The sequence below is a fragment of the Triturus cristatus genome, chromosome 6 (genome assembly GCF_964204655.1).
Source record: "Triturus cristatus chromosome 6, aTriCri1.1, whole genome shotgun sequence".
Taxonomy (NCBI): domain Eukaryota; kingdom Metazoa; phylum Chordata; class Amphibia; order Caudata; family Salamandridae; genus Triturus; species Triturus cristatus.
Genome location: NC_140589.1, coordinates 668,379,310 through 668,398,157, shown reverse-complemented (window position 1 = coordinate 668,398,157; position 18,848 = coordinate 668,379,310). Strand labels below are relative to the sequence as shown.

Genomic DNA, 18,848 nt, shown 5'->3' with positions numbered 1-18,848 from the left:
CAAGGCTCTCACCACTGCTGAAAGAGAACTTGCGCCACCTTTGAGTGAAGACGCCACTCGTGATCCATCATACACCAGCGTCTAAGTTCGTCCGTCCTGGCGTTCAGGGAACCTGCCAGGTGTTGAACCACCAGGGATATGCCCTAATGTTCCAGCCATGTTCAAAGGTGAAGAGCCTCTTGACATAGGGTCCATGACCCCACCCTGCCCTGTTTGTTGCATTACCACATGGCGGTGGTGTTGTCCGTGAACACCTGCACTACTCTTCCTTTGACAGAGGGAAGGAATGCCTTCAGTGCAAGACAAATCACCTGGCGCTCCAGATGGTTGATCAGTAGCCCGGAGTCCGCCGGAGACTAGATGTGAGAAGTTGGCCTGATACAAGGTGTACACTAGAATTAGTGACATCATGTATCAGTCCAAACAACCCTTATGGTGATTGGTTGTACAGTCAACCTTATACACCAGCTATCCTAGTGGTAGCATGGACAAGAGCAGTCTTAGGCTAAACTCTGTATGGCATGTGAAGCCAGCTGTTATAACATTTGTAATCCCTTGAATACTAACTGAAAGGACACCACAACAGATGTATATAAAAATAGAATGTATTTATTCTAGTCAAACCCTCAGCACTCTTTTTGAGATTCGAGGTAAGTACAACACAGTCTTATTTAAGCATACATTAAGTCACACAGGTAAGTAATACAGTTAGGCCCTAGGGGCCACGCAAACCATATACTAAGTAAGTTGTATAAGAACCACTGTCACGAACACAGGATAGGCCTAGGCCTAGGGAATCGCTGGGGCTACACTATACTACCAAAGGTTAGGAAGTGGGAGGCCCATGGGATTCAGGTGCAGAGTGGAAACACTCATGCGTAATTCGTAAAAGTCGATAGAAATAGTAGTTATTAGAAATTAACAGTTTTAGGACACTTCTGGAATAGCTAGGAGTTCGAGACTTGGAAACTAGACCCTAGGATAGTCATTACCCTTGTGAGCACCGGAGTACTCAAGTTACCTAGCTCACGGGCTGCGGGTGCATAGGTGTGAACTTGCGTCGGGTTTCGTCGTTGACTCCTATGGATGCCTGAAGGAAAGTTGCTGACAGGCAGTCAGTGAAGAGTGTCCGGTGGATCCCAAGGATGGAATCAAGAAGGAAGGATACCTGCAAGCAGAAGGGACAGAGTCTAGGTCACCAGTCAGGAGCCGGGAAGGAACCAGGCGATGTCGTGCAGATGCAGGTGAAGAGGTGAAGCTTGTCGCAGCAGCCACGGGTACCAGGAGACGTTGAGGACGACCAGGACCAGGAGGCGAGCTGTCCCACGAAGGCTCTTGCTGTCGGCGGCGTCTATGTCGAGTTAGGACCCAACAAGCCTTGGAACCCACGCAGAATGGAGGACTTGCTTCTGGTGCAGACCAGGAAGGTCTGGGGTGCTTCTCTTTCACAGAGGAGCGGGTGCCAGTGTGGAGGAGCCGGACCAGCAAGATGAAATCAAAGGTTCGTCGTCGCAGAGGTCACTAGCCAACGGGCCAGCAACCGGACAACACGTCGAGCAACTCAAGTGCAGAAGGGCCCCACGCAGAACACGTGAAGTGTGGGGAGCTGATCTTATTTGCAGATGGTGCTCGGGATGGGGGCTTCTCAATTCCCCAAGCACAGCCTCGAGGAAGCCTCAGAAGTCGCACTAGTCAGTTACTAGCCACTTTTCCCAAGTCGCCGGTCCCACGTCGCCTCCACGGGTCTCAGCTTTGCTGTAGAGGTGGATCTGGTTCAGAGGTGTCTGGAAGTCTCAGCGCTGGTCAGTCTCTGCAGTCGTCCCTTGTAGGATCAGTCGCAAAGCAAGCAGCGGTCGCTGGATGGTGCTGGTTGCCCAGGGTGGTCACTCCTTGGCCACAAGGGAGATTCTTCAGTCTTCTTCCTGAGGTCGAATGTCGAAGGTCCAGAGTTTCTGTTCAAGTTGCAGATTCAGGATAATCTAATTCTGCAGGGCTCAGCTACCTACTGATATACTAGGCTAGTTGGCTGGGCTACCTGCAAGGTCCCTCCTATGGGTGGGACCAGGAAGGGGGGTGGCTACACCCCCTTTCCTTTGTCCAGTTTCGCACCAGAGCTGGGGCTGGAGTGCCCCAGCACCGGTTTGAACTGGACTATGCATGGAGCACCGTGTGTGCCCCAGGCATGTCTCATTCCTTTCAGCCCTCCCTGCCCCAATACACTAAAGTCTGTCTGGGGAGGTGCTAGCACCTCCCCAAGCAGGAAACCTATTGTCCAGGCCTCCCTGGCTGGGAGGGCTCCAAGCTGCAGGAGGTCAGACTCGTGTCTGTGGCAGCAGCATCCATTTTGTGCTGCTGAGGCTTTGGTCAGAGTTAAACAGCAAAGTAGGATTTTAACATGTCTCTCCCTCTAGAAGGGAGGAATAATATCCTCACCACCAGAAATAGTATGGGGGTATTATTCCACAGTGTTAGACACCTTACACGACATGTTTTGATAAAGCCAAACCATAGTTACCATAACCGTTTAAGATTATAAGGCACTTTAAGAGTATATGGTAGGCTATATCATAGAACAGCTATAAGGACATGGTTCCGACAGCTGCAGACAGGCTCAGCTCATGCTAGAGCACCATCTCACATGTTACCAAGCACTCTGCCTCCAGGATTGTTAAGGCCTGCCATAGGAGTGGCTCACAGGTACACGTGTCTATTTTAAGGGTAGATATAGGTATATTATATCTAAGCAAGGGGTGATTACACGACCTTGCCCCAGCTGAGTGATCAGCCAGTTGTGTCTGATTGGAAGGCCAGGCCAGGGGTGGAATAATACATGCTGCAGCCCCTGGGAGGCCTAGGGTACACCTATGCCCTGGGCACCTAGGGTACACTGTACAGGGTCCAATAAAGTGATCCTTACCAATTGGGTATGTACCTAGGGTACATGGAGTCCATTTTAAAGAGAGAGCAGACAGCCTGAGACCCTGAATGGCTGGATCTCAGGCCAACTAAGTTGAAAAACAAGCTAGACACTAGGCAAAAAGTTGGGGGTAACCATAGTCAGATATCCACCTTCCTACACAAGAGGCCTCTGATTTCTGCCTCCCCATGTGGCCGCCCCACCCCAGAAGTAATGCATCTGTCGCCTCTGTGAACTCTGGTTGGGGAAGGGAGAGGTATCTGCCGTTGACCCAATCCTGGTTCGTTAGCCACCACTGCAATTGGTGTGCAGTGCTCTCCGAGATACGGAAGCAATCAGAAAGATTTCCCTGATGCTGTGCCCACTGGAACTTCAGGTCCCACTGCAGAGCCCGCATATGCCACCTGGCATGATCCACTAATAGGATGCAGGAGGACATGTGACCCAGCAGCCTCAGGGTCCTTCTGAATGAAACACGGCAAAGAGGTTGAAAGATCGGAATCAGAGCCTGAATATACCAGACTCGCTGTTTGGGAGGATAAGCCCGAAACTGCGCTGTGTCCAGAACTGCCCCGATGAAAAGGAGCTTCTGAGAGGGACTCAGGTGTGACTTCGGCACACAGATAGTGAACCCCACCAATGGAGGAGGTCCGCCGTAGTCTGGAGATGGGAGACGGCAGCCTGGGGCGAACTTGCCTTCTACAGTCAGTCGTCGAGTTAGGAGAAGACTGGAACCCATAATCTGCACAGATGAGCTGTGACCACCGCTATCACTTTCGTAAACACCCGAGGGGCGCTGGTAAGGCCAAAGGGGAGCACAGTGAACTGAATATGCTCGTGGCCTAACACGAACCGTAGGTAACGCCGGTGGGCAAGCAGAACGGGGATGAGAAAAAAGGTGTCCAGCAAGTCCAACGCTACCATCCAGTCGCCAGGGTCGAGGGCAGACAGAACCTGAGCCAATGTCAAAATTTTCAACTTCTCCTTCTGGAGGAAGTGGTTGACGTTCCTAAGATCCAAAATAGGACGCAGGTCTATGTCCTTCTTGGGTACCAGGAAGTAGTGGGAATAACAACCACAACCTACTTTTGGCACAGGGACTAGCTCGATGGCTCCCTTGGCCAAGAGAGCCGACACTTCCTGACGGAGAAGGTGCAAGTGATCCTCCGACATGCGATGGAAAGCAGGTGGCATGGGGGAGGGGTAGTAATCAAAGGGGAGGAAGTAGCCCTTTTGGACTATCTGCAAAACCCACCTATCCGACGTGATATTGTGCCAGTGGGGGAGGTGATGGCGAATTCTGCCGCCCACTGGCAACTGGTGGCCCTGAAAAGTCGGACTAGGAAGGTTTGGAGGCTGCTGCAGAGGGGTGCTGGTGGAATGGCCTGCCCGCTGGCCCCCAGACCCACGACTCTGGCTCCCACGTCCCCGGCTGCGCAGAGGCTTAGCAGCTTGCGTAGGCCTGTGGCTCCTGGCGAGAAGTAGTGGGCGCCCATTACGTAGCCACGAAAGGGGCGAAAAGCGGACTGCGTGGGACTAGAGGTGGTAGTGAGGCCAAAGGATCTGGCCGTAGCCCTAGAATCCTTAAAGCACACAAGCGTGTTGTCCGCTTTGTCACCAAACAACCGACGGCCATCAAAAGCCATCTACAAAAGGGTTGATTTAACATCCCCAAAAAGCTAGTGGACCTCAGCCAGGCGTTGAAATCGCCCTGCATAGCAAGTCGGCGGTATCCAGCCCACATCCTATGGCTAACTTCACTGCATCTCTACCTTCAGCAACTGCACGGGAGAGCATGGCCAGGGCCTCCAAGGGGCACTGTGGCAGCACCTGCGCAGCTGTGTCCCACACAGAGTGGGTGTAACGGCGCAAGAGACATGTAGAGTTCACCAACCACAGTCCTAAGCTGGTGGAAGAAATCATCCTATCCACAGGAACCTCTGTGCTGGGCTTGGACCAAGTGCCCAGAAGGATGTCTGTGAGGGCCTCAATGAACAGCAACATGGGCTCCGAAGAGGCCGCTGCCGGTTGAAGCACCTCGGTCAGGAGGTAAGTCCTGACCGCCACCATAGGAAGCTCAAGGTTCAAGGCCTCAGCAGCCCTACGCAACACCACAGCGTAAGAGGCTTCCTCCTTCGAAGCCACGGTAGGTGGGAGAAAGCATGCCAAGGTCTGGAGAAGTGTCCAGACCACTGGCCTCACCCAACTCCTCTCTCCAGTCTGGTTCTTCCAAATGGTTTGTCAGAGGGTCCACAGACCCCTCCCAGTCCTCCTCACCCTCCTCTGGTTGCCACTCAGGGCGATAGGGAACATCAGGGTAGAACAGAGGTACAAAAGTACCGGTCGACACCGGTACCGGTGTCTGTTGACGCCGGTACGGCTCCGTGTCCATGTCGAGAGGGAGGCTGAGGTAGACGTCGGTTGGGTACAAAACCAGCGTTGGAGGGGGTGGTAGTGTTGCCACTGGATTCGGCGCCAGATAAGGTGTCGTAAGGGCAACCGGTGCTGATCCAGATCCAGGCCTGGATCTCTGGGGGCCCTGTGGCGCCAGGGCCACAGCTGCTGGCATGGAAGGCCTAGAACTCCCAGCCGAGTCAGAGGGGCCCGAAAGCGCACCAGGGGAGTCGAACTGCCCATAGATGGAGTGGAGGGCTTCGTAAATCTACGAAGTTCGGGAGCGGTCACTCCGGCTCTCGGGAAGGGAGAGAAGCTTGGAGCCGAACCAACATGCTCCGCGGGCGGAGCTGGACAACTACCTTCCGCATTCCACGTCACATTGGCCGAAGGACAGGGAGAACGCGAAGAGCAACGGTGCTTCTTCGCCTTATTTTTGTACTTCAACTTACCCGAAGATGAAGACTTCAAAGAAGAGTGATGGTGGTGACTCCGCGACCGGTCCTGCAACCTCCCGCTCGACCGGGACCTCGAGCAGCCCAGAGCCAACTGCCGGGCCTCCAGAAGCTTTCAGGACCGCTCCAGCAAAGACTTCAGATTCATGGCCCGACAGTCGGAGCACGACTTCGAGTCGTGATCACGCTACAAGCACCACAGACACACCAGGTGCGGATCCGTAACCAACATCACCTTGTGACAAGAGCCACAAGGTTTGAAGCCGGTCCGCCGATGTGACATTCGTGTGCACCAGGAGTCGAACGACTCAAAAAAGATGTCTACAAAAGTAAAACAAACAATTGCAATGGGTCTCGCAGTTGTTAGAATTTGAGCTATTGGCATTGTAAGGATGACGTAGTGGCCCTAAGGATGGTGGAGTGGCCCTAAGGATGGTGAAGTGGGTCTAAGGAAGGTCAAGTGGCCCTAAGGATGGTGAAGTGGGTCTAAGGATGGTGAAGTGGGTCTAAGGATGGTGGAGTGGCTCTAAGGGTCCCAAGGAACATTTCATTAAAGAACACAGACACGCCCTGGATCTGCCTCCTAGTCCCTTTTGTAGTGTGCAGCTGTAGCACACAGATGGGTAGTGCCACTGTCCTGACCTGAAATCAAGGACAGGAGGTGTCACCAGAACAGTAGCCCCCAGAAGAGGACAGGCAGCTGCTTACCCCACAGCGGGTCCACATGAGCTTGAGGACTCCGCCCAGAAGTGCAGCATAAGGACTATGACACGCGGAGGTGGAGGACACATTTCCTTTGAGACATTCTAGTCGCCTATCCCCTTTTACTCACCTGAAACGATCCACCTCCATCCCAGCACATACATGTTAAACGAGGAGCAGAACTGGCGACTGTGCAGTTCCTATACAATAGTGTATATTTCCACATGCTAAATGAGGACATATTTTATTTCAGCGTTACTAACAATGGCAATATGTGCACAATAAATACTTAAAAACTGCAAACAGAATATGTGTATAAGTGCAACCGGAAACTTTGAAAGTCAAAGAAATGTTCAATATTGAGTGCATTTATACACATACCTTTCTTCAGTGAGATGACCGGTGGGCGGTTGAGACTGTCTCGCTCTCTTTCTTCGCTCCGTCACCCAAGCTTTTTTTTTGGATGATTTATATAGCGCAAACTCGACCAAAAGGTATTGGAGAGCTTTACATGTGCACTGGTTATGTCACAAAAGGACATGTTTTTTTTTTTTTTTTAACAAACACATACGCCGCGAGCACAAGAGACGCCCGCGAGACTCGGGATGAGAGAATACCACACACAAAAAAGTGAAAGCGCGCGTTGTGCTGAAAAGCCGCGAGCAAAAGAGATGCTGCGTACAGGTGCATATCTCCTGTCCGGGCAGGCACGGCAAACAAGAGACAGGGAGGGAACAGACATGCCTCCCTTCCAATTAAAAGCGCTCATTTTTGACTTTTGATGTGTGCCAATCAAAAGCATGAGTGGAGCTTCCACCCCGCTTCTGAATCAAAACCGACGGCAATAGATCTCGCAAGCGCATGCGCTGCGTCGCTAGGCAATACATAAAAACAAGTAGGTGGAAGGGCGTGCATCTGTTACGAACTTTGGCACCGTTTCACCGAGCTGTACAACATATGGCGCTCACTGCAACTTTCAGGAGAAAGCTATACACACGTGCTTGCATTTGTGTATAAATACGCATAAATATATGAAATATACGATACTAAATTGGCCAAAAATGGCTGACCAATTTACTGTTGCAAGGCTACTAGTACTTACATGTTCATCTGTGTCTATATTTTAATGTTTGTCTTTTAGTTTGTATTTTAGTATGTGTTTTAGCATGTCTGTACATAAGTTCATGTGCTATGTATACAGATCGACGCACTCGTCTATGCACGCGCATCTTTATTGTGAGAAGTTGGCCTGATGTATGATGTCACTAGTTCTAGTGTACACCTTATATCAGTCCAAACAACCCTTATGGTGATTGGTTGTAAAGTCAACCTTATAGACCAGCTATCCTAGTGGTAGCATGGACAAGAGCAGTCTTAGGCTAAACTCTGAATGGCATGTGAAGCCAGCTGTGATACCATATATAATCCCTTGAATACCAAATGAAAGGACACCACAACAGATATATATATAAAATAAAGTGTATTTATTCTAGTCAAACCCTCAGCACTCTTTATGAGATTCGAGGTAAGTACAACGCACTCTTATTTAAGCATACATTAAGTCACACCGGTAAGTAATACAGTTAGGCCCTAGGGGCCACACAAACCATATACTAAGTAAGTGGTATAAGGACCACTGTCACGAAAATAGAATAGGCCTAGGCCTAGGGAATCGCTGGGGCTACACTACACTACACTACCAACAGTTAGGAAGTGGGAGGCCCACGGGAGTCAGGTGCAGAGTGGAAACACTCACGCGTAATGCGTATAATCGATAGAAATAGTACAGTTTTAGAAATAAGCAGTTTAAGGACACTTCTGAAGCAACTAGAGAGTCGAGACTCGGAAACTAGACCCTAGGATAGTCACTACCCTTGTGAGCACCGAAATACCCAAGTTACCTAGCCCACAGGCTGCAGGTGCATAGGTGTGAACTTGCGTCGGGTTTCGTCGTGGACTTCTATGGATGCCTGAAGGAAAGTTGCTGACAGGCAGTCAGTGCAGAGTGTCCGGTGGATCCCAAGGCCGGGATCAAGAAGGAAGGGTACCTGCAAGCAGAAGGGACAGAGTCAAGGTCACTAGCCAGTGACCACGTGGAACCAGGAAGGAACCAGGCGATGTCGTCAAGATTGCAGGTGAAGGGTGAAGCTTGTCGCTGCAGCCACGGGTACCAGGAGACGTCGAGGACGACCAGGAGGCGAGCTGTCCCACGAAGGCTCTTGCTGTCAGCGGCGTCGAAGTTGAACTAGGACTCACCAAGCCTTGGCAAGCGGAACCCACGAAGAATGGAGGACTTGCTTCTGGTGCAGACCAGGAAGGTCTGGGGTGCTTCTCTTTTGCAAAGAAGCGGGAGCCAGTCTGGAGGAGCCAAACCAGCAGTGAAGATTTGAAGGTGTGTCGTCACAAAGGCCGCTAGCCAACGGGCAAGCAACCGGACAGACGCGGCAAGCAGGAAAATGCAGAAGGGCTCCACGCAGGACTCGTGGAGTGTGGGGGGCTGATCTTCGGTGCAGATGGTGCTTGGGGTTGGGGCTTCTCAATCCCCGGTGCACAACTTCGAGGGTACCTCAGAAGCTGCGCTGGAAGATACTCGCCACTTTTCCCAGGTAGCCAGTCCCACGTCTCTCGTCGCCTCCACGGATCTCAGCTCGGCTGTGGATCAGGGTCGGAGAAGTCTGGAAGTCAAGGCTCTGGTCGGGCTCTGCAGTCGGTCCCTCGTAGAACTTCAGCAAAGCAAAGGGTAAGTCTCTTGATGGTGCCTGTTTGCACAGGGTAGCCACTCCTTGGCCACAAGGGAGATTCTTCAGTCTTCTTCTTTCGTCGAATGTCGAAGGTCCAGAGTTTCTGTTCAAGTTGCAGGTTCAGGATAATCTAATCTCCTGGGGCCCAGCTACCACTCTTATACTAATCTGGGGGGCTGGGTTGCCTGCTAGGTCACGCCTTATGGGTGGGACCGGGGAGGGGGGTGGTTACACCCCCTTCCCTTTGTCCAGTTTCGCGCCAGGACTGGGGCTGGAGTGCCCCAGCACCGGTTTGAACTGGACTATGCATGGGACACCTTGTGTGCCCCAGGCATGTCTCATTCCTTTCATCCCTCCCTGCCCCAATACACGAAAGTCTGTCTGGGGAGGTGCTAGCACCTCCCCAAGCAGGAAACCTATTGTCCAAGCCTCCCTTGCTGGGATCACTCCCCGCAGCAGGAGGTCAGACTTGTGTCTGTGGCAGCAGCATCCATTTTGTGATGCTGAGGCTTTGGTTAGAGTTAAACAGCAAAGTAGGATTTTAACATGTCTCTCCCTCTAGAAGGGAGGAATAATATCCTCATCACCAGAAATGGTATGGGGGTATTATTCCAAAGTGTTAGACACCTTACACAACATGTTTTGATAAAGCCAAACCATAGTTACCATAACCGTTTAAGATTATAAGGCATTTTAAGAGTATATGGTTGGCTATATCATAGAACAGCTATAAAGACATGGTTCCGAAAGCTGCAGACAGGCTCAGCTCATGCTAGAGCACCATCTCACATGTTACCAAGCACTCTGCCTCCAGGATTGTTGAGGCCTGCCATAGGAGTGGCTGATAGGTACACATGTGTCTATTTTAAGGGTAGATATAGGTATACTATATCTAAGCAAGGGGTGCTTACACGACCTTGCCCCAGCTGAGTGATCAGCCAGTTGTGTCTGATTGGAAAGCCAGACCAGGGGTGGCATAATACATGCTGCAGCCCCTGGGAGGACTAGGGTACACCTATGCCCTGGGTACCTAGGGTACACTGTACAGGGTCCAATAAGGTGATCCTTACCAATTGTGTATGTACCTAGGGTACATGGAGTCCATTTTAAAGAGAGAGCAGCCAGCCTGAGACCCTGAATGGCAGGATCTCAGGCCAACTAAGTTGAAAAACCAGCTAGACACTAAGCAAAAAGTTGGGGGTAACCATAGTCAGATATTCACCTTCCTACAACGCCTGGCTGCCAGAATGACATCACAGACTTCAGGAGACAAGTCAAATGGCATCAACTGCCGCCGCTCAATCGCCACGCATGGAGGTGGAGGCTGGACAGGTTCGGGTGGAGGACCGTCCCCTGCTGCTGCGACAGAAGGTCCTCCTGAAGAGGCAGTCATATCGGGGGATCGATTGACATACTGAGTAGCTCGGGATACCAGAACCTTCGTGCCCAATCCGGAGCCACTAAGATAACTTGGGCCCGGTCGCGCCTGATCTTCTTCAGCACTCTGGGCAGAAGTGGTATAGGCGGAAAGGCGTACAACAGACCGCAACTCCACTCGCGACGAAAAGCATCTCCGAACGAGTGCTGCCTTGGAAATTCCAATGCGCAGAACTGCTGACATTGCGCGTTCTCTTCGGTGGCGAATAGATCTAACCAAGGCTCTCCCCACTGCAGAAAGAGACCTTGCGCCACGTCCGAGTTCAGACGCCATTCGGGATCCATCATGCACCGGCAGCTAAGTTTGTCTGCTCTGGCGTTCAGAGAGCCCGCCAGATGTTGAACCACCAGGGTGATGCCCTGGTGTTCCAGCCATGTCCAGAGGCGCAGAGACTCCTGACAAAGGGTCCACGACCCCACCCCGCCCTGTTTGTTGCAATACCACATGGCGGTGTTGTTGTCCGTGAACACCTGCACGACACTTCCCCGGACAGAGGGAAGGAAGGCTTTCAGTGCAAGCCGGATCTCTCTCAGCTCAAAAACGTTCATATGGAGTTGAGCCTCCGCCGGAGACCGGAGTCCTCTGATCTCCGCCTCCCACATGTGGCCCCCCCATTCCCAGGAGGGACGCGTCCGTCACTACTACGTGCTCCGGTTGCGGTAGGGAGAGGCATCTGCCGCTGACCCAATCGCAGTCCGTGAGCCACCACGGCAACTGGTTCGCAGTGCCCTCCGAGATCAAGACATGGTCGGAAAGGTTACCTCGATGCTGGGCCCACTGAAACTTCAGGTCCCACTGCAGAGCCCGCATTCGCCACCTGGCGTAATGCACCAACAGGATGCAGGAGGCCATCAGCCCCAGAAGCCGCAGCACCAACCTGACGGAAACCCAGGATAGAGGCCGAAAGATGGGAATGAGAGCCTGAATTTCCTGGACCCGCTGTTCCGGAGGATAAGCCCGGAACTGCGCCGAATCGAGAACCGCTCCGATGAAGAGGAGCTTCTGGGAGGGTCTCAGGTGTGACTTCGGCACGTTGATGGAGAACCCCAGCAAATGCAGGAGGTCGGCCATAGTCTGGAGGTGGGAGACGACTTGCTGGGGCGAGCCCGCCTTCAACAGCCAGTCGTTGAGATAGGGGAAGACTGGAACCCTCGATCTGCGCAGATGAGCTGCGACCACCGCCATCACTTTCGTGAACACCCGAGGGGTACTGGTGAGGCCGAAGGGGAACACGGTGAACTGAAAATGCTCCTGACCCACGTGAACCGCAGGTAACGCTGGTGGGCCGGCAGGACGGGGATGTGAAAATAGGCGTTCTGCAATTCCAACGCTACCATCCAGTCTCCAGGGTCGAGGGCAGCCAGAACCTGAGCTAAAGTTAGCATCTTGAACCGTTCCTTCCAGAGGAAGATGTTGACGCTCCTGAGGTCCAAGATAGGACGTAGGCATCCTTTGCCCTTCTTGGGAACCAGAAAGTAGTGGGAATAGCAACCACGGCCTACTTCTGGACCAGGAACGCGCTTGACGGCCTCTTTGGCCAAGAGGGCCGTAAGAACAAGTTACTTACCTTCGGTAATGATGTATCTGTAAGAAACATTAGTTAGTTAGATTCCTCACCTTAGAATATCCCCAGGCGTCACACTGGATCCGGAAGATTTTTCGTCAGCAATACCCCTTGCGCGTCGCTAGGCATCGTCTGCGGCTCCGCGTCCGTCGTCGTTCGCCGGAATGACGTCGGAGTACTTAGACGCCGCCCTCGCGCGCTGACGTCAGTTCTTGTACATAGCTTTCCGCGCCAGGAACGCAGAGCCATGCAAAGACCGACACTGGTGCCAAAAATAAAATCTAGGGGCCTGAAAAGGATAACCTTAACCCTAGATGTCAGTTCGCAGAACGGGGAGGATGGGTGGGTCGGTGAGGAATCTAACTAACTAATGTTTCTTACAGATACATCGTTACCGAAGGTAAGTAACTTGTTCATCTGAAAGAAACACGTTAGTTAGATTCCTCACCTTAGAATAGATACCCAAGCAATACCATCCCCGGTGGTGGGTCTGCGAACCAAGATCACACCAGAAAGTCCTGGAGGACAGAACGGCCAAAGAATCCATCCCTCCGGACTTGGCTGTCAAGGCAATAATGCCTGGCAAACGTGTGTAGCGAAGCCCACGTTGCCGCCTGACAGATGTCCTGCAAAGGGACACCCCGTCCCAAAGCAGTGGTAGCCGCAGTGGCCCGAGTAGAATGGGCGCGCATCCCAACAGGAGGGTCCTTTTTTGCCCAGGAGTAACAAATTTTGATGCACAAAACGACCCACCGAGAGATGGTCCGTTTGTGCACAGCTTTCCCCTTCTTAGCAACCACGTATCCAACGAAAAGTTGGTCGTCCACCCGGAACTGCTTTGTGCGGTCCAGATAAAAGGAGAGCGCACGTTTTGGGTCCAGACAGTGGAGCCTCTCTTCCTCTTTGGAAGGATGCGGAGGCGGAAAGAAGATGGGCAAGGTGACAGACTGCCCAAGATGAAATGGAGTCCCCACTTTCGGAAGAAAGGAGGGACGAGGCCGAAGGACAACCTTGTCCGGATGAACAGAGAGAAAAGGAGGCTTTGAAGATAAAGCCTGGAGCTCACTCACCCGTCTAGCCGAGGTGATGGCTACCAGAAAAGCAGTCTTAAGCGTCAGCAGACGAAGAGGACAATTACGAAGAGGCTCAAAGGGAGCACACATTAGAAATGTGAGAACAAGATTCAAGTCCCACTGAGGCATTACAAAAGGGACAGGAGGGAACGTGTGAGTAATGCCTTTTAGAAAGCGTGTAACTACAGGGGACTTGAAAAGAGAAGGCTGATCAGGAAGCCGCAAGAAGGCAGAGATGGCAGCAAGATAACCTTTCAGGGTGCCCAGGGCAGAGCCCTGCCGGGCCAAAGAAACTGCTGACATTGCGCGTTCTCTTCGGTGGTGAATAGATGTAACCAAGGCTCTCCCCACTGCTGAAAGAGACCTTGCGCCACTTCGGAGTTCAGACGCCATTCGTGATCCATCATGCACCGGCGGCTGAGTTCGTCTGCTCTGGCGTTCAGAGAGCCCGCCAGATGTTGAACCACCAGGGTGATGCCCTGGTGTTCCAGCCATGTCCAGAGGCGAGAGCCTCCTGACAAAGGGTCCACGACCCCACCCCGCCCTGTTTGTTGCAATACCACATGGCGGTGGTGTTGTCCGTGAACACCTGCATGACACTTCCCCTGACAGAGGGAAGGAAGGCTTTCAGTGCAAGTCGGATCGCTCTCAACTCCAACAGGTTGATGTGGAGACGAGACTCCGCCGGAGACCAGAGGCCTCTGATCTCCGCCTCTCCCATATGGCCACCCCATCCCAGGAGGGACGCATCCGTCACTACGACATGCTCCGGTTGGGGAAGGGAGAGGCTCTTGCCCGTGACCCAATCGCGGTCCGTGAGCCACCACTGCAACTGCTGTGCAGTGCCCTCCGAGATCAAGTCATGGTCGGACAGGTTGCCGTGATGCTGGGCCCACTGAAACTTCAGGTCCCACTGCAGAGCCCGCATGCGCCGCCTGGCGTGATGCACTAGTAGGATGCAGGAGGCCATCAGCCCCAGAAGCCGCAACACTAGCCTGACCGAAACCCAGGATAGAGGCCGAAAGATGGGAATCAGGGCCTGTATATCCCGGACCCGCTGTTCCGGTGGATAGACCCGGAACTGCGCCGAATCGAGAACCGCTCCGATGAAGAGGAGCTTCTGAGAGGGGCTCAGGTGTGACTTCAGCACGTTGATGGAAAACCCTAGCAAATGCAGGAGATCCGCCGTAGTCTGGAGGTGGGAGACGACTGACTGGGGCGAGCCCGCCTTCAGCAACCAGTCGTCGAGATAGGGGAAGACCGGAACCCCTGATCTGCGCAGATGAGCTGCGACCACCGCCATCACTTTCGTGAACACCCGAGGGGCACTGGTGAGGCCGAAGGGGAGCACGGTAAACTGAAAGTGCTCTGGGCCCACCGTGAACCGCAGGTAACGCCGGTGGGCCGGCAGGACGGGGATGTGGAAATATGCGTCCTGCAAGTCCAACGCTACCATCCAGTCTCCAGGGTCTAGGGCAGCTAGAACCTGAGCCAAAGTTAACATCTTGAACCTTTCCTTCCGGAGGAAGGCATTGACGTTCCGGAGGTCCAAGATAGGGCGTAGGCCCCCTTTGCCCTTCTTGGGAACCAGAAAGTAGTGGGAATAACAACCACGACCTACTTCTGGGCTCGGAACGCGCTCGACGGCCCCCTTGGCCAAGAGGGCCGAAACTTCCTCGTGGAGAAGATTCAAATGATCCCCCGAGATACGGTGGTGCTGCGGTGGCATGGCTGGAGGGGTCGTCTCGAAGGGGAGGGAGTAGCCCCTTCGGACGATTTGCAGCACCCACCTGTCCGATGTGATGGACCGCCAGTGGAGCAGGTGATGGCGAACTCTGCCGCCCACTGGCGTGGAATGGGCCTGAAAGCTCGGACTAGGAAGGCTTTGAGGCGGATGCTGCCGGGGTGGATGTGGGCTGACCTCGTCGTCCTCCAGAACCGCCTCGGCGGAAACCACGTCCGCGACCGCGTGCAGGTTGGTTCTGCGGCTGGTGGCTAGGCGTACGTGAGGAGGCACCCCTTCCTTGGCCACGAAAGGGGCGAAAAGCGGAAGTTTGCGACCGCGGGGCCGAGAGGCCCAAGGACTTGGCCGTAGCCCGGGAGTCCTTAAAGCGATTCAGCGCACTGTCCGCTTTCTCGCCGAAAAGGCGAGTGCCATCAAAGGGCATGTCCATGAGGGTGCTCTGGACATCGCCCGAAAAGGACGTGGACCGCAGCCAGGCGTGACGTCTAAGCGCCACTGAGGTAGAAATCGCCCTACCCAGCGAGTCCGTAGTGTCAAGCCCACATCGGATAGCATGTCGCGCTGCATCCCTCCCATCGGCCAGAGCCTGGGTAAGTCGTGTCTGGACCTCCTCCGGACACAGGGGCAGCACGTCCTCCACCGTATCCCACAGAGAGTGGGAATAACGGTCCAAGAGGCAGGCGGTGTTCAAAGACCGCAGGCCCAAACTAAGGGAGGAGAACAGCTTTTTGCCAAACTGTTCCAGCCTCTTGGAATCCCGGTCCGGCGGAGCAGTCGGGAAGGAGGATTGGGAGGTAGAGGCCTGGATAACCAGGCTCTCGGGGGTAGGGTGTTGGGACAGAAAACTGGGGTCGCCCGGAGCAGGGCGGTGGCGCCTGGCGACTTTCCTGTCCACAGGAGGAACTGTGGAGGGCTTGGACCAGGTGCCCTGCAGAACGTCAGTGAGGGCCTCATTGAATGGCAGCAGAGGCTCAGTGGAGCTTGCTGCAGACTGAAGCACCTCAGTGAGGACGTTAGTCCTCACAGCCACGGCAGGTAGCTCGAGCCCAAGGGCTGCGGCCGCCTTGCGCAGCACCACAGAGAAAGCAGCACCCTCCTCCGAAGCCACAGTCGGAGGAGAGATGAATCCAGTGTCTGGAGAGGTATCCAGGCCACTGGCCTCCCCCAGTTCATCTGCCCAGTCCTGTGACAGTTGAGCCTGAACGGCCATAGGATCCTCGGACCCCTCCCATTCGCCCCCATCATCCGATTCCTGGTATGCAGGAGGAAGGATCGGAGCCGGGCGATAGACATAATGTGTCTCCAGCGACGCCGTAACGGTGCCGGGCCCGGAGCGGGGCTGAACTGGGGCTCGACGCCGAGCGGAGTCGGAGGTGGTACCGGAGTCGACGCCGGCGGAGGAGGCGTGACGAGGTCGACCGGCGTCGGCGGGGACTCGGGAACGGGTCCCTCGGGCACTTGCGGCGTCGAGGCCGGAGCCGTCGACGGCGCCGGGGCTGGAACCGCCGGCAGGCAAGGTTGCCCAGTCGGGTCCGCGGGGCCCGAAGGCGGAGCCAGGTTCCTCATGGCCGAGAGGAAGGCACTGACTTCTGCCGGCGTCGCGTCAGTCCCAGGGACCGGTGGGTATGGGGACTTGCGCGGCGCCTGCGGCTCCGCCGGAGCCGCGGGGGTGGAACCACCCTGACCCTCGGCCGAGTCGCGCGACCGGCGAGGGGAGTCCGAAGAGCGGTGTCGCCTCTTGGACTTCTTGGAGTGCTTCGACTTACCCGAAGACTTGGATCCCGACGATCGATGACGACGTCGGCTGCGGCTCCGCGACCGATCCTTGGACCTCCTCCTGGACCGGGATCGAGAGGGGCGCGGAGCCGAGTGGCGAAGCTCGAGAAGCTTACGGGACCGCTCCCGTCTAGCCTTCGAGGTCAGGGCCTTGCAGTCCGAACACGACGCCGCGTCGTGGTCGAGGCCCAAGCAGTAAAGGCACAGGCGGTGATGGTCCGTAACCGACATCAAGCAGCTGCAGTCAGCACAGGCTTTAAAACCAGGCATCCTACCGGCACCGGAGTCGAGACAAGATCAAAAAGGATCGAAAAAAGTTAGTCAAAAAGTGACTAAAAGGGGTAGCTCTCCCGGATCTGCGCTTACTGGCGTGGAAAAAAGAAGAACGGACGTCAGCGCGCGAGGGCGGCGTCTAAGTACTCCGACGACGTCATTCCGGCGCACGACGCCGAACGCGGAGCCGCAGACGACGCCTAGCGACGCGCAAGGGGTATTGCTGACGAAAAATCTTCCGGATCCAGTCTGACGCCTGGGGATATTCTAAGGTGAGGAATCTAACTAACGTGTTTCTTTCAGATCTTCCTCCCGCAGAAGATTCAAGTGATCCTCCGATATACGGTGGCACTGCGGTGGCATGGCTGGAGGGGTCGTCTCGAAGGGGAGGGAGTAGCCCCTTCGGATGATTTGCAGCACCCACCTGTCCGAAGTGATGGAGCGCCAGTGGAGCAGGTGATGGCGAACTCTGCCGCCCACTGGCGTGGAATGGGCCTGAAAGCTCAGACTAGGAGGGCTTTGAGGCGGATGCTGCCGGGGGTGGATGTGGACTGACCGGCACGTTGTCCTCTAGTACCGCCACGGCAGAATCCACGTCCGCGTGCAGGTTGGCTCTGAGGCCGGTGGCTAGGCGGACGTGAGGAGGCACCCCTTCCTTGGCTACGAAAGGGGCGAAAGGCGGAAGTTTGCGGCCGTGGGGCCGAGAGACCCAAGGACGTGGCCATAGCCCGGGAGTCCTTAAAACGAGCCAGCGCACTATCCGCCTTCTCACCAAAAAGGCGAGCGCCATCAAAGGGCATATCCATGAGGGTACTCTGGACATCCCCCGAAAAAGACGTGGACCCTACCCCGTGGTGTCAAGTCCACACCGTATGGCATGTCGCGCTGCATCTCGCCCGTCAGCAATGCCTTGGAGAGACGTGTCCGGGCCTCCTCCGGACACAGAGGCAGCACGTCCTCCACCGCATCCCACAGAGAGTGGGAGAAACGGTCCAAGAGGCAAGCGGTGTTCAAAGACCGCAGGCCCAAACTCAGGGAAGACAACAGTTTCTTTCCGAACTGTTCCAGCCTCTTGGATTCCCGATCCGGAGGAGCGGACAGGAAGGAGGATTGGGAAGTGGAGGCCTGGATAACCAGGCTCTCGTTGGTGGGGTGTTGGGACAGGAAACTGGGGTCGCCCGGAGCAGGGCGGTGGCGCCGGGCCACGTTCCGATCCACAGGAGGAACTGTGGAGGGCTTGGACCAAGTGCCCTGCAGAACGTCGATGAGGGCCTCATTGAATGCAGCAGAGGCTCTGTGGAGCTTGCTGACGGTTGAAGCACCTCTGTAAGGATATTAGTCCTCACGGCCACAGCAGGCAACTCGAGCCCCAGAGCTTCGGCCGCCTTGCGCAGCACCACCGAGAAAGCTGCACCTTCCTCCGAGGCCACAGTCGGAGGAGAGATGAAACCAGCGTCCGGTGAAGTGTCCAGACCACTGGCATCCCCCAGTTCGTCTGCCCAGTCCTGTGAAAGTTGGCCCTGGATGGCCGTAGGGTCCTCAGACCCCTCCCAGTCGCCCCCGTCATCCGATTCCTGATAAACAGGAGGAATAATCGGAGCCGGGCGGTAGATGAAACGCTCATCCATCGGCGTCGGTTGCGGCGCCGGGTCCGGACAGGGGCTAAACCGGGGAACGGCGTCGTCCGGAGACGGCGCCGGAGGTGGAACCGGTGTCGGCGCCGGCAGAGGAGGCGTCGTGAGGTCGACCGGCGCCGACAGAGATCCAGGCC

At 54.9% G+C, this 18,848-nt stretch overlaps 1 protein-coding gene across 1 annotated transcript in view; it reads right to left on the bottom strand.

The window, feature by feature from the left end:
- MDN1 (midasin AAA ATPase 1) overlaps positions 1–18,848 on the bottom strand; it is a 2,002,810-nt gene that overhangs the window by 244,549 nt on the left and 1,739,413 nt on the right. The gene's annotated exons all lie outside the window — the stretch shown is intronic.